The 15,616-nt window shown below is 46.3% G+C and overlaps 1 protein-coding gene across 1 annotated transcript in view; it reads left to right on the forward strand.

Moving 5' to 3' along the window:
- The window catches only part of CDH26 (cadherin 26), a 2,018,873-nt gene that overhangs the window by 27,263 nt on the left and 1,975,994 nt on the right, over positions 1-15,616 (forward strand). The window lies entirely within an intron of this gene.

Genomic DNA, 15,616 nt, shown 5'->3' on the forward strand with positions numbered 1-15,616 from the left:
TCGAAGAGGAAAAACCGCTGAGAGAAGAAGGGAGCCACTTTTGAGATTTTAAGTATTTTTTCTCTGTTTATTTGCTAAGTTTTTCTGCATAGCTGCCTAGCTTGAGCATTTGCTGGCTTGTTAAACTTGATTTCTGTATTAGTAGCTGTATTTAGAGCACAACCAAAAGCTGTTTGCTGAATTTCCTGTTTGCACTTAATTTTAAATTGTTTTTTTCTTAAAACTTGCATATTTTCTGTCCTTGACCTAGCACTCTTGTGTGGGGCCATTTACTGCACTGTTATAACTTGATATTACTTGTGAACCTCTGCTATCTCTGAAAAAAACAAAAACAAAAAAAAAAATCTTGCTTTTTTCCACTTTTCTGAGAGTTAAAAAAGTTCAGTTACAGGCTTGCTGTTCCTGAACTATTTGAAAGTTTCTGTGAGGCCATTTTTGCTTGGGCTAAAGGAAAGTCTCTCTGTTGATCAGTGGCAGTGAATAACATTGAGCAGCTTCCCTGCCCCCCGTAGAGGTGGTTACTGACTTGAAACTGCAGTTTTATTGGCCACTAGGGTTCATTTCCAAAACTCCTTCATCTTCCTCTCTTAAAACCTAGTTGCCTCATGGTTTGGGTGTCTTTTCAGGCTTGTTGGCTGTTGGTGAAGCACCCTCCAAGAGGAAAAAATGCTGAGAGAAGAAGGGAGCCACTTTTGAGATTTTAAGTATTTTTTCTCTGTTTATTTGCTAAGTTTTTCTGCATAGCTGCCTAGCTTGAGCATTTGCTGGCTTGTTAAACTTGATTTCTGTATTAGTAGCTGTATTTAGAGCACAACCAAAAGCTGTTTGCTGAATTTCCTGTTTGCACTTAATTTTAAATCGTTTTTTCTTAAAACTTGCATATTTTCTGTCCTTGACCTAGCACTCTTGTGTGGGGTCATTTACTGCACTGTTATAACTTGATATTACTTGTGAACCTCTGCTATCTCTGAAAAAAAAAAACAAAAAAAAAAATCTTGCTTTTTTCCCACTTTTCTGAGAGTTAAAAAAGTTCAGTTACAGGCTTGCTGTTCCTGAACTATTTGAAAGTTTCTGTGAGGCTATTTTTGCTTGGGCTAAAGGAAAGTCTCTCTGTTGATCAGTGGCAGTGAATAACATTGAGCAGCTTCCCTGCCCCCCGTAGAGGTGGTTACTGACTTGAAACTGTAGTTTTATTGTCCGTTTTGGGTATATTCCTGCTTCTTTCCAGCCCCTGCTATCAAGCACACTTTAACGTGCTTTAGTGCGATTTAGCGCGGAGTTGCCACTAGAGCAGCATCGGGCAGCGCTGGTTAAACAAGGTTAAACTCTTTCTGGCTCCAGAAAGTCTGTTCTTCAATTTTTCCCTTAGAACTGCTCTGTTAGGAACCTAAACAGTTTACACCTTCACTAAAAAGAGCAGCACTTGTTCCAAATAGCTTTTTCTTCTCAAAAAGCTCAGCACTTGTCTTATAAGCATATCCCTTGTCTTATAAGCATTCTCTTTGCAGGTCAAGCACTCCTATATTATACAAATCTCTCACTAGCAAAACCCCCAGGAGTGCCCACTTCCTGCTAAGCCCACTACTTTTCTGTCTCATACCAACTCATAAATCTTTCTAGCATGTCGAAGGGTCAGATGCTGGCGTCCTCTCCTGCCCAGTTGGTGAATCTGGGAATTCTGAGACAATGTTACAATTGCCTCATGTACACGGACAACCCTCTCCTCCTTCCACGTAACACTAACACTTGCGAGAGATGCAGCTATTTAGCCAAACTGGAGGCTGAGCTCTCTCAACTCAGGACTGGCAAGACCAGGCAGGAGGAGAAGGCAACTACACACACCACAATACCCGTCTCACATAACTCAACCACACCACTGAATCAAACACATAAACACACCAAGACATACTCGGAGGCTCTGAGTAAAAATTTACCTAAACAGCAGAGGCCTCCAAAGCAGACACCCAAGCAACTGCAAACTCAATACACCACACAAACAACACATAAACAACAAAATCAGTGTGCAAAGCAGTCACTGCCCTTAAGGCCAAATACAACACCAAACATACTTGTCATAGGTGACTCCATAGTCAGACACACTGATGTCCCACTCACCAGTCTGAACAAGGAGAAGGTCACGGTAAGCTGCCTATCGGGTGCTAGAATCCGCCATATAACACAAGCACTCAGGTCACTCCACGGCAAGTACAAGTATGACACAGTCATTGTCCATGCTGGTGTGAACGACCTGAAACGTACCTCCCTGGACTACATGAAAAGAGACATAGAGGAGCTCTCTGATTATGTAGCCCAGGCAGGTATGACCCTGACCCTGAGCAGTATCCTTCCTTCACCACGAATGATGCCACAATATAGTGACAAGATGATCAGCTTTAACAATTGGCTTAATTTCTGGTGTCATTCAAAGGGGATCCAGTGCCTGTCTGCCTGGGATGACATGCTCGACAAGCCACGCTGCTTTGCAAGGGACGGCTTGCACCTGTCACCCCTGGGATTCCGGATATTGGCTAAGGCTCTTGCCACCCCCATAGTGCCTTTTTTAGGCAAGGCTCAAATTCTAAACCTACCACCCTAGAAAACAAAAACGTGAAGAAACTAAGGGTAATGCTGCTCAATACCAGAAGTCTAAATCTCAAAATGCACGCACTCGAGGCCCTTCTCAGTATGGAGAACATCGATGTCTGTGCTGTGACTGAAACCTGGTTCAAGGCTCCTGAGAGCACCCCGACACTATCAGGTTTCATCTCATATCATGCGTTCCGGCCCCAAAACCCGGACCACACCACAAAAGGGGGGGGGGTGTATCCATATTCATCAAGGATACCCACACCTCCAGGTTGGTGGCTACGCACAAAGCATCGGAAACCATCCAGGTGCAATTAACCATAGGCAAAACTGCTCTACAATTTGTAGCATGCTACAGGCCACCCTCTCAAACTCAGGAAACCCACACAGCCTTCCTGAAGACACTGGAGGGTATAAATGTATCACCAAACACCATCATATTGGGTGACTTCAACTACCCGAATATAGACTGGGAACATTACTCAAGCCCTATCATTCTAGCCCAAAGGTTCCTGGAGTTCATAAATTCAAATGCCATGGAACAACTAGTCACCGTCCCCACAAGAGGAGAAAATATACTAGATCTCATCATCACGAACATGGGGACAAAATGCTCCACACCCGAAGTATATCCCTGATTGGTGAGATCAGATCATAAACTAATCTCACTAGAAATCCACATCCCACCCCCACCCCAAACAAAAAAGACCACAGTGAAGAACTTCTCTAAAGCAAACTTCACACTACTCAAGACAGGTGTGGTATCCTTCAAGGCCCCCGAGCCAATGGAAACCACAACCCAAGCTGCGGAAGCCCTTACAAATGCCTTCTATGAACACCTTCAGGACTGCATGGATCAGGCAATCCCAAATAAAACCAAGACTCTTTCCACCAAGGGCAAACGTCCAGTCTGGTGGACCCCAGCCATAAACAAACTTTACAATAAGAGGAGAAAGCTATTACATGATAGAGCAAAATCCCAAAAGGGAAGGCATCTTTGATCAGCACTAGCAAGAAACTACGATCCCTCATAAAATCATCCAAGGCCAACTTTGAGAGAAAAATTGCCATAGATTCAAAAGACAATCATAAGGCCTTCTTCAGCTATGTCAGATACCTGGGTGGAAACTCCCAGATATGCTCAGAATTAGTCCAAAATGATACAAAAATCACTGAACCCACAGACATTGCCAACATACTGGCAGACAGGTTCAGCGCAAACTTCACCCCCCCCCAAAAGGAGAGATAACTATCCCAACTGAGAGTAGCCTCCCAGACATCTCAAATGCGCAGGTGAAAGCTGCTCTCTCTAAAGCTAAAAACACAGCATCAATGGGACCGGATGGGGTCCCCGGCTGTGTGCTACATGAACTCAATGAAAAACTAAACCCGCACATAAGGCAGCTGTTTAATCTTAGCCTCACCACAGGATATGTGCCCAAGGAGTGGCGTACGGCAACTGTGGTCCCACTCCACAAAGGCGGTGCCTCTACGGACCCTGGTAATTACCACCCCATAAGCTTAACAAGCCTGGTCTGCAAAGCTATGGAGAGGATCATAATGGAACTCATAAACAAGGACATAGGGGACTTGCAGACCTTGGACCCAACCCAGTTTGGCTTTGTCAAGGGCAGATCTTGCCTTTTGAACTTGGTCGACTTCTTGAAACAGTCACCAAGGCCATTGATGAGGAAAAGGCAGTCCATACAGCCTACCTTGACCTTGCAAAAGCTTTGACACAATACCCCACTCGGGTATTATAGAGAAACTTACCAGCTTAAATGTAAACCCATATGTCACAAGATGGGTTGCAAACTGGCTAAAGGACAGAACCCACAGGGTTAGAGTTGCTGGAGCCATGTCAGACTCCAAGCCGGTTACAAGTGGAGTCCCACAGGGCTCAGTCCTTGGCCCCCTATTGTTTGGAATCTACTTCTCAGAAGTACAGGCAAACATAGGAGGACTATGGCTGACAAAGTTTGCGGATGACTGCAAACTGGGTGCCATAGTGGATAGTACATCAGACACAGACATCCTTCAGAGGGGTCTCACGGAAACTGATAGCTGGTGCCAGAGCCATGGCCTGAAGTTAAACGCAAAAAAGTGTATAGTCATACCCTTCGGGAAAAACAAGGTAACCCCAAGCTACCATATAGGTGGCAACCCACTAAGCACAGAAGAGGTTATCAGGGACCTGGGGACCCAGGTTGACAGTGGCCTCGTTTGACGCTCACGTTGCTAAAGTGGTTGAAAGACCTTCTACATTGCCCACCTGATCATGAAGGGATTCACATCCAGATCAAGTGAGGTCATTGTTCCCCTGTACTCTTCACTTATCAGACCAATGATCGAGTACAATGCCCCATTCGGGATGTATCTCACCCGACACCTGCAGCAATTGGAGAGACCCCAAAAGTTCCTCACCAAAAGGATAAAGGGACTCCAAAACCTGTCATATGCTGCCAGACTGAAGAAACTCCAACTCTATTCAGTTGCATACCGTCTTTTCAGAGGTGACCTGTGCTTGACATACAAGGCCATGACCAACCCGGAATTAATGGACATGCTCCACCTCAAAAAATCCAAATCCACCAAAACCACTAGAGCAAGAGACTTAAACCTTAGCACGGATATAAATAGGACATGCTGGAGGGATAGATATCACCCAGAGACTCCCCATGCTGTGGAATAAAATCTCAGTCCATGTGAGGTAGAGCACCTCGCTGGCTCTGTTCAAGAGAAATCTTGACCGGTGGATGGGAGATCGTAGGTTTACCCCGGGAATCATCTCTGTGTCACTACTGGACAGAGGCACAACAAACTAATGGGCACATTATTTCTAACATAAGGGGAGGCGTAAGCCACATAAACTTGGGCTAGGCTTATAAATGCCCTAGGGCAGTTAGCCTAGTATAAACCTATGAACCTATGAACCTATGAAGTGCACTCAAAATATAAAATAAATTTTACAGTTTGGAAGCTGCTAGCTTCAATTCACTCACAACAGGCACACATTCATTTGGACCAGGAGAATTGGCAGCATTCAAGTAAAGCTGCCAGTGCATCTCTCTTTGCAATACCCAGTATTGCCAGTCACCACGATAGGCACTTGTAGCAATCTGCTCCAACACAAGAAATGTGAATCTAGTAAACTCAGCACAAAGTGAAGCTTGTCTTGCCAAAGCACTCTTACTGTCATTCTTTACAATACTGTAGTGGTACTGATAGACCCTTTTGTTTAAGGCATGTTTAGTCTTGCCAGCATAAAATACAGTACAGGTGCAGTAAGCCTGTGATCACCTTACTTAGGAACCTCTGGAGTTTGATCTGTCTAGTGAGGTACATCTCGAAGGAGATTGATGTACTTAATGATTGGCCAATCAATGCTGAATATAAGGGAGCAATGACCTCTTTATATTTCATGATATCCCCTTGGCAATTAGCTGTGCTAACTAAAACGATTTTCTGACTACTGTTCTCATATGATGCTCGAGGTGAATTATAAACCCACAATCCAAAGCCATAGGTGTGAGTGCGCGCGCGCGCACACGTGTGTGTGTGTGTGTGTGTGTGTGTGTGTGTGTGTGTGTGTGTGTCTGTTTGTGTGTGTGTGGTATGGATGAGCAAACATGGAAGGGCAGGCCTCCTACCAGTGTGAGCATTGGCTCTAAATGACTGTTAACTGTTGATGTGACTCTCTATCTCCAAGTGCAAAAATGGGAAAGGGGGGTAGTGGATGGATGGATGGATGCAAGGTCCCTAACAATATTTACATTTTGAAGTGGGGGTATTATCTATACTGCATGTTGAGGTGAGGGATTGCCTACCAAATGTGACAATATTATAATTTTTTTGCATGTAATCTGTGACCATTGTCAGTATACTAGATATTTACATGTTTAAGTCCTTGTGAACTAGGTATCAGAGAAGGCCATAACAGTTACTCCTATTTTGCAGTACTCTCCAAACTTATTTACCTAGTGGGCTTCGTTTCCAGTCTGGTGATCAGAAACATAAAGTCAAAAAGGAGGGTTTCCACTACTGAGCCCTCCTGGACAGCACTGGTTGCCTTCATACTTTCTAATGAGGCACCTGCCTGTTTATATTCTCTTTTAGCTAGTTTGCGGTCTGTGTTACCACATAGGGGATCTATTTGTAAAACATTGGTTACTTACAATGCCAGTTTGGGGTATGGTGTTAAATGCCTTGGCCAGGTCAAAATGTGCCACATGAACAGCATGATCACTGTCAACAGCCTGTGTAACCTTCTCAAACAAGGTAACCAAATTCATTGTACAGGATCCAGGAAAGTAAATAATGTGGGAAGAAATAGCCAGGGAATTGTTATGGCTAGGCTTGTATAGGCCCTAGGGCTGATAGCCTAGTACCAACCTATAAACCTATGAACCTATGAATCTTCCTTTGACAAAGCTAAATTGCTGTGGGTCAAATGAAATGAGGTTTTTGATATTGTAGCTTATAAGGTTGGCCCCAATATGTTCCATGACTTTGCAAAAAAAAAAAAAATAATTTGACTGATGGGTCTCTTAATTCATGGGGTCAGTGGTATGACCTTCCTTGTAGGCTGGTATCACCACTGTGATGCGCCAAACTTTCATGAGAAAAATGTTGCTAAACTTTGGATGTTATGTGATCCTATCTCGCCTACATTCTGAATGATGGGTTCGGAGCCGATCCCTCGGCTCCGACTCGGCACGCTTATGCCAAAGAGCGAAGTCTCTTATTGGCTGAGCTTACTATATCCCAGGATGCACCACTACCAGTCCCCCAGATCTCGTTTGCCGCTTCCCTGCGAAGACGTGGTCTCGAGCTGGCTGGGCTGAGTAGTTTTATTAACTAACTTTTCTGTCAGTTTTTTGCTGTTTTTGCTCACAAAAGCTGTTTTAACGGCTATCGCTAACTTTGTGTACGATTTGGATTGTTAAATTGTTGTGTGTGATTGGGTTCAGTTTGTTTTCGGCCCCCCCTCCATCCAGGGCCTTCCCGGACTGTCAACCTTAATACTTTACAGGGTCTCTAGTAATTATATAATTGGTTAGAGTTACCTGTTCTTTTTTACAGGAAGTGTTTGCATTAGTTATTACTGTAAGCTTAGATTTATCAGCAGTAAAATTTAGTGTACTTTCCTGTCAGAGTGACTAGAATTGTGTATCATCATGTCTCAAACCCCTAGGCCTTCGGGCTTTAAAAAATGTTCGAAATGTGGGTTTAAAATGTCTATCACAGACGATCATTCGCTCTGTGTATATTGTCTCGGGGCAAAGCACTTGCAGGAGTCATGCAGTGTATGTCACGCTTTTTCCTCAAGGGTCCTCCAGGAGAGGAAAAATAAATTGATTCTTAAGGGTTAGTTAAACCTTCCTTTGAAGAAGCCTTGGCATCCTCTCCTGCTCCAACCAAAAAGAAAAGGGCTTCGGTTCCGACCAGTCCGTCGGACCCGACTGCCAAGAAACTTAGGCAGGCCTCTCCTTGGCTCCAAAGACTTCGGAGCCGAGGTTGAACGGTCTGCCTCGATGCCACCAGTATCGACTCCTCTGGCCGGAGCCGATGGCTGGGGCATCGAGAGGCGGTCACCTTCGTCGGCTCCACTGCTCTCGGAGCCGACAAGGGTCGCCGCTCAGACACTTCCTCCTCGGCGCGAAGTCTACCTCGGCACCGATGGAATCTGCTGTGAGTATTCCCTCGGCGCCGATACTCATCGAGTCGCCTCGGAGCCGGTCCCCTAGCCCTTTGGGGCCGATGGAGAGGCCTTCTCGAACCCGTTCTGTTTCCTCTCGGTCTTCGAGGATGTCGGATTCTGATATAGACAGGGTGCTCCAAAGACTGTTCCAGTCCCCAGTCTTCCAAAAATTTGTTTCGGTTCCAACCCAGCTGGTTTCGGAGCCGATGACCTTGGCCCACCCCGTTGCCATTCCTCCTCCGACCGCTTCGGCTCCGTCGGAGCAGGTGCTGTTGGAGCCGGTGGAGATCTCAGGGTCGGCTCCGACCCTTACTCCAACCCGGGCCTTTGGGTCCGAGTTTAGCACGCGGACTTCTTCGGCTGGACCCGGGGGTGATGTTTCGGGACCTATGCTTTCGGTTCCGAGCCTCCCCCTCGGTGCCCGGCTGCGGGACTTCCGTCGGCTATCACGGCTCCGGAGTCCGGACACTCCCAGGATTCTGGGGGTCCGGCTTTCAGGGCCATGAGGAGTGCCTTGGCCAAGTCCTCTTCGGCCATCTCTCCGGTTTTACCAGCACCTTCCCTGGGCGTGGAGACTGGGTCTTTGGCAGTTCCCCTGTCCGTAGCCAGCGGAGCCCCGAGGCCTGAGGTTACCCCAGTGGGGTTCCCTCCTCCTGAGGGTTCTTGAGTTGTCTTCAGAGGAACCCCCAAGGAAGAGATCGTGCAAGAGGAAGCACGTGGACTCCCCTGAGTCTATTACATCGGACACTGATATGGATGATGCGGAGGGGTCCCCGAAGTCATCCTCGGATGATGTCTCATTTGCAGACATCTTAGAGATCCTCAAACAACGAGGCGGCTGGATATCCAAACCCCCCTCTGCTGACGAATCAGTGCTCCTCAAGGCCTTTGGGGCTCAGCCCTCCGCCTCCTGGGTGTCTCCGCCCTTCGACGAGCTTCTGGATTTAGTTTGTCGAAGGGCGTGGGAACATCCAGATACCATGGAACCAGTCCCTTCTCGTCCAAATAAATTTTTATCTGCTCCTCCCGAGAAGGAGTTCCTTACTAAAGGCGTGGCTGTAGATGCCATGGTGGTGGCATCTGCTACACAACAGGACGTGGCAGAGGCTTCAACGTCCATCCATCCTCCTAATAAGGAGTCTAGGAGTATGGATAGGCACGGGAAGCGCACCCTGACTTCAGCGGCCTTTACCTTAAGGTCTCTGAATTATTTGGCACATTTTACCAGGCTTCAGAGGGATCTGGTCAAGGAGTTGTCAGATTCCCTCTCGGGTAACCTACCTGAGCAGCTAGCCCAGTCCGTTAGCTCTCAGTTGGCTATCCTTACGTCAATTTCTAACTCGTCCATGAGGCTCATTTCCTATGCGGCCGAAGGGGCGGGTAGAGCGGCAGGCACAGGCGTGGCTCTCGAGACAAGCCTGGCTCCGCTTGTGTCAGTTTGCGGAGGCCTTCAAGTCTTCCTTCGCCGACGCTCCCTTTGATGGGTCCTCATTGTTTGGACCCAAGGTGAAAGACACCCTTACCCGCTGTGAGCAAGAGGGAAAACGTTATCTGCCGTAGGGGCCGTTATTCCACTCCCTTCGGCCTTACCCCAAGGCCAAAGGAGGGAAAATGTGGTTCCGAAAATCTCGCAAGTTTTTCTCCCAACAGCAGGAAGATTTCCCGTCCAGAGGCAGAGGGCGGGGAAATTTTTCAGGGAGACGCCGTCCCAGAGGCGGCAGAGGGCCCCGCAATTCTGGAGACCGCGAGTCCTTTCGTGGCTCTTCAGCCTCCCACACGACATGAGGGATTGCCCGGCTGTGCTGCTCGAGCCAGTCGGGTGTCGTTGCCAAGCACCTAAAAGCCTGGGAGTCAATCACTCAGGACAGATGGGTGCTTCGGATCATTGCCGGAGGTTACACCATCCCATTCAAAGACTCACCCCCTCCGTCCAAGAGAATCCCGGACCCACCACCCAGTCAAGGGAAATAGCAGCCGCAGAAGCTTTAAAGCTGCTAGAAAAGGAGTCATCCAACTGGTCCCCACAGACCAGATCGGATCAGGAAATTACTCCAGGTTCTTTTAGTGCCAAAAAAGACAGGGGACCTGAGACCAATATTGGATCACAGCAGACTGAACCAATCCGTCACGAAATCCAGATTCCGAATGGTCACGTTACAATCCATTCTCCCGTTGTTGGAGAAGGATGTTTGGATGTGCTCCATAGACCTCAAGGACGCCTATTATCACATACCGATACATCAGGCGTCCAGAAGGTATCTGCGCTTCAGCCTGGGAGTCAGTCATTACCAATTTTGTGCTCTGCCCTTTGGTCTCACCACAGCCCCCAGGGTGTTCACCAAGTGTTTGGCAGTAGTGACGGCTCACCTGAGAAGTCTTGGATTCCAAGTGTTTCCCTATCTCGACGACTGGCTCCTGACTGCCACCACCAGGCATCTACTAATAGACAACCTCAAAGCCACCATCTCCCTGGGTGTTTCCCTAGGGATTACATTCAATTGGTCAAAGTCTGTCTTGCTGCCCTCTCAACGCATAAAGTTTATAGGAGCAGAGATAGACTCAAGATTGATCTTGGCGTCTTTCTTCCTGCCGAAAGGATCCGAACTTTACAGGGCCAAGTTCAAGCTCTGATCTCGAGATCCAAAGCCCCAGCCAGGATGGTCCTACAGGTTTTAGGCTCAATGTCTGCCACGGTTCTTTTAGTTCCTCTAGCAAGATTACACATGAGGATTCTTCAGTGGCTCTTGTCAACCCAATGGTCCTTTCAGGATCTTCCCCTCAATCATCACATCATGATTACGGACATATGCAAAAGGGACCTTCGCTGGTGGCTTCAGACATCCAACTTGGATCAGGGAAAACCCTTTGTTCTCCCCCTCCGGTGGTTACCCTGACGACAGATGCCTCCCAGATAGGGTGGGGGGGGCATTGTCTGGGCAGGCTAGTTCAGGGCTCTTGGCTTCCGGAAGAAGCTCCTCTCCACATCAACGTGTTGGAGATGAGGGCTGTACTTCTATCCCTACAGGCCTTACACAAGTTTCTTCCTCAGGGCATCATCGCCATCCACACAGACAACATGTCGGTGGTTTGGTATCTGAACAAACAAGGAGGGACCAGATCGTATCCCCTTTGCAGAGAGGCCATGAGGGTGTGGGAATGGGCTGTAGCTACCAACCGCTTCTTGGTAGCGACCCACATCCCGGGAAAGTCAAATGTATTGGCGGACAAATTAAGCAGGACAATTCTCTCTCCTCACGAATGGTCTCTAAACCGCACAGTAGCAGCCCAGGTTTTCAAGAGATGGGGGACGCCGTGCTGCGACCTATTTGCAACTCCACAAAACACCAAGTGCCGAAGGTTCTTCTCCTTGATTCCATATCAGGAAGTACCAGCCATGGATGCTCTAGCACAACCTTGGCCAACAGGGCTACTTTATGCCTTTCCTCCAATTCCACTCCTTCCCAAAGTTATTCAAAAGCTTCTCAACTAGGGTCTTCAATGATTCTGATTGCCCCATACTGGCCTCGTCAGATATGGTTTCCTTACCTGAAAAAGCATGCAGTGGACGATCCGTGGACCTTAGACCTGATCCCGGATTTGCTAATCCATCAGTTGGGACATTGGCATCAGTCCCTTCAATCTCTGAAATTGACAGCTTGGCTCCTCCACTTCCAACCTTAGTTAGAAGTCACACACTAGACCCGAAGTAGTTCACATTTTATCTTGGCCCACAAACCCACCACTAACAAATTGTACCTCAGTAAGTGGAAGAGGTTTGCTATCTGGAGCTCAACTCAAGGGCTTAGACCCTATCACTGCTCCTGTCCCAGAGGTTTTGAAATTCTTAACATCCCTGTTTAATCAGGGATCTTCTGTCTCAACTATTAAAGTTCAACTAGCTGCTATCTCTAAATTCCATGAATCCACGGATCCTCCTTTGATGAGCAACAGACTATGCAAAACGTTCATTAAAGGTGCGAGTCTGTTAAGACCACCAGTTTTTCATCCTGCACCTCCGTGGGATCTTGATTTGGTACTTGGCGCATTAACATCTCCCCTTTTGAACCGGCTGCTACATGCAATTAAAATATCTGTCTTGGAAAACGGCATTCTTAGTGGCTATTACTTCTGCAAGAAGAGTCTCAGAGCTTCAAGCCCTGTCTATTAAACCACCGTACTTGATTTTCCACAAGGATAGAGTATCACTTAGGCCTAATCCATCCTTTGTCCCAAAGGTCTGCTCTAGTTTCTGTCTTCAACAATCTCTAGAACTACCAGTTTTCTTTCCAAAATTCTCTAATGAAGCAGAATACACTCTCCACAAATTGGATGTTCACAGGCAATTACGCTTCTATTTAGACAGGACTCAGCAACCGTAAGTCAGACCAGTTGTTTGTGTCCTTCTCAGATAATAAATTGGGCCAAACCATCACAAAAGCTACAATCTCAAAATGGATCAGAGATTGCATAACTCAGGCCTATTCTTCTTCGAATAAACGTCTTACATCATCTATCAAAGCTCATTCTACCAGAGCTATGGCTACTTCTATAGCCTTTCATTCCAAACTCGCTATTTCGGAAATTTGTGCTGCGGCTACTTGGTCCAACCGCACACTTTCGTTTCCCACTACAAATTGGATGTGGCATCTAAAGGACGAGCATCATTTGGTTCCACGGTACTCAGGAGTGTTTTCCAGTGAGCCACCCAGGATTCAGGTGCTAGGGACGCTGTCCCATCATTCAGAATGTAGGCGAGATAGGATCACATAACATCTATTAGTTATGTACTCACCATAACTTCAGATGTTTGGGATCCATCTCGCCTACATTCCTGATACCCACCCTCCTTCCCACTCCCTTGCAGATCAGAAGAGATTCAGCGCTCTTGAGTTCAACTGTTTTATCTTGTTTCATCTGACGATGTTATATAAGCAGGGTATGCGTGTGTGCATGTATGCGGACAAACTAGATCTGGGGGACTGGTAGTGGTGCATCCTGGGATATAGTAAGCTCAGCCAATAAGAGACTTCGCTCTTTGGCATAAGCGTGCCGAGTCGGAGCCGAGGGATCGGCTCCGAACCCATCATTCAGAATGTAGGCGAGATGGATCCCAAACATCTGAAGTTATGGTGAGTACATAACTAAAAGTTAAACAGTTTGAGGAGTGCCTTTGTCAGGGCATGCCTAGTACTTTTTATTAAACAACCAGATATATTGTCTCCTGAACCTGATTGACTTCTTTGAATCAGTCTCTAGAGCCATGGACGAGGGTAAGACAGTCCACACAGCCTATTTGGACCTCGGTAAGGCCTTTGACACCATCCCCCACTCTGGAATTATAGATAGACTTACTAAGCTGGGCATTAATCGCTACGTCACTCGATGGGTTGCCAACTGGCTTACTGACAGAACCCACACTGTAAAAGTAGCCGACTCCAAATCCAGCTCCAGACAAGTGACAGGTGGAGTATCTCAGGGTTCAGTACTGGAACCGCTCTTGTTTGGTTTCTACTTCTCTGAAGTACAGGCCAACACTAAGGGACTCTGGCTAACAAAGTTCACAGATGACTGCAAACTGGGAGCCATTATTGAATCACCAAATGATGTGGATACTCTACAAAAGGGCCTTACAGAAACAGATGCTTGGTGCCAGAGCCATGGGCTCAAGCTCAATGCCAAGAAATGCATAGTTATCCCATTTGGGAAGAAACATGTACCCGTGAATTACCACATAGGTGGCAGTACACTAAACACTGAATGTGTGATAAGACACTTAGGGACACAGGTGGACAGTGGTCTCATTTTCGATAACCACATCGCTACAACAGTCAGGAAATCCTTCTATGTGACACACCTCATCACTAAGGGCTTTTCATTCAGAAAAAAGGAGGTCATTGTCCCACTGTAATCATCCCTCATTAGACCCATTATAGAATACAACACCCCATTTGGTATGTACCTCTCAAGACATCTGCAACAACTAGAAAGGCTGCAGAAATACCTCACTAAAAGAATCACAGACCTAAAGCAGATGCCCTACGTTAACGGCCTTAAAAAACTCCAGCTATACTCTGTCGCATATCGTCTGCTCAGATAACATACAAGGCCGTGTCAAACCCAGAGCTGTTGGACATGCTATACTTAAAGAAATCCCAATCCCTCAGAGCAGCACGCTCCAGGGATCTAAACCTTGTCATCACAATAAACAAAACATGCTGGAGGGATAGGTTCCTGATCCAGAGACTCCCCAGACTCTGGAATAGACTGCCCATACATGTCAAGCAGAGAGCCTCTTTGGCCCTCTTCAAAAGGAACCTTGACGATTGGATGGGAGAAAGGAAATTCACCCTGGGGATCACGTCAGTCGCCTGCTAGACAGGGGTCCAGGGAAGTAAGTAGTGTGGGAAGAAATAGCCAGGGAATTGTTATGGCAAGGCTTGTATAGGCCCTAGGGCCGATAGCCTAGTACCAACCTATGAATCTATGAACCTATTAAGCTCCATGGAAAGAGGTATTTTTGGCTTGAGAAACCATATTCAGTGCACATTATCTTTTGATAATACAGGGTTTTGGGAATTCAGGAATTTGTGGATTTTGAAAAGAAGTCTCTGAGGTAAAATTAGCACTGAATCTGTTTGCTAGTATATTGCCAGTGTCTATTAGGTCCAAACAGGTGGTACCATTTGGATAAGTTCAGAGCAATGCTATGAGTTATCCCCTAGTTTCTTAACATAGCCAAAGAAGGATTTATAATTGTTCTTAGCTTCAGATGTTAACCTTTATTAGTGGGCTGCTTTAGTAAATATAATAGTATTTTTCAATCGTTTAGTAACATTTCTGATATGATTCTTGATTTGAGAGTTCCTGGATCCACATTGACTATCTTACATGATTCTGATAGGACCTTTAAGGTGTCTTGAAACAGGATATGAGTTGAATGTTTGTCTTGTTAAGTGTTTGTTGAGTTTTGTGTGGGGATATCTGGGAATTTGCCTGGTGGTGACACAGTCCTTAACAAATATGGAAACACACCACTGTTACCATTGGGCTGAAGGCATGATGGGCACAAAACCCAAATATGGCGTGACTGCTTTCTTTACATTTAAACTATGTTTTATTTATTTACTTACCAAGAAAGTCTGACTGGGCAAAGACACATTTTTTTTCAGCAGAGACCCAGGGACAAACGCTTCAACAAATATAATGATACACAGTAAACAAATGTAGAGAACAATGCTTTAAGACATGGTACAGTTTTTGAAGAGTGCACAGAATTTATACATTGAAGTCACTGAATACATCGATATCCTGGAGTAACAGTGCTAATTG

The sequence above is a fragment of the Protopterus annectens genome, chromosome 12.part0 (assembly GCF_019279795.1).
Source record: "Protopterus annectens isolate FY-2018-M chromosome 12.part0, PAN1.0, whole genome shotgun sequence".
NCBI lineage: Eukaryota > Metazoa > Chordata > Ceratodontiformes > Protopteridae > Protopterus > Protopterus annectens.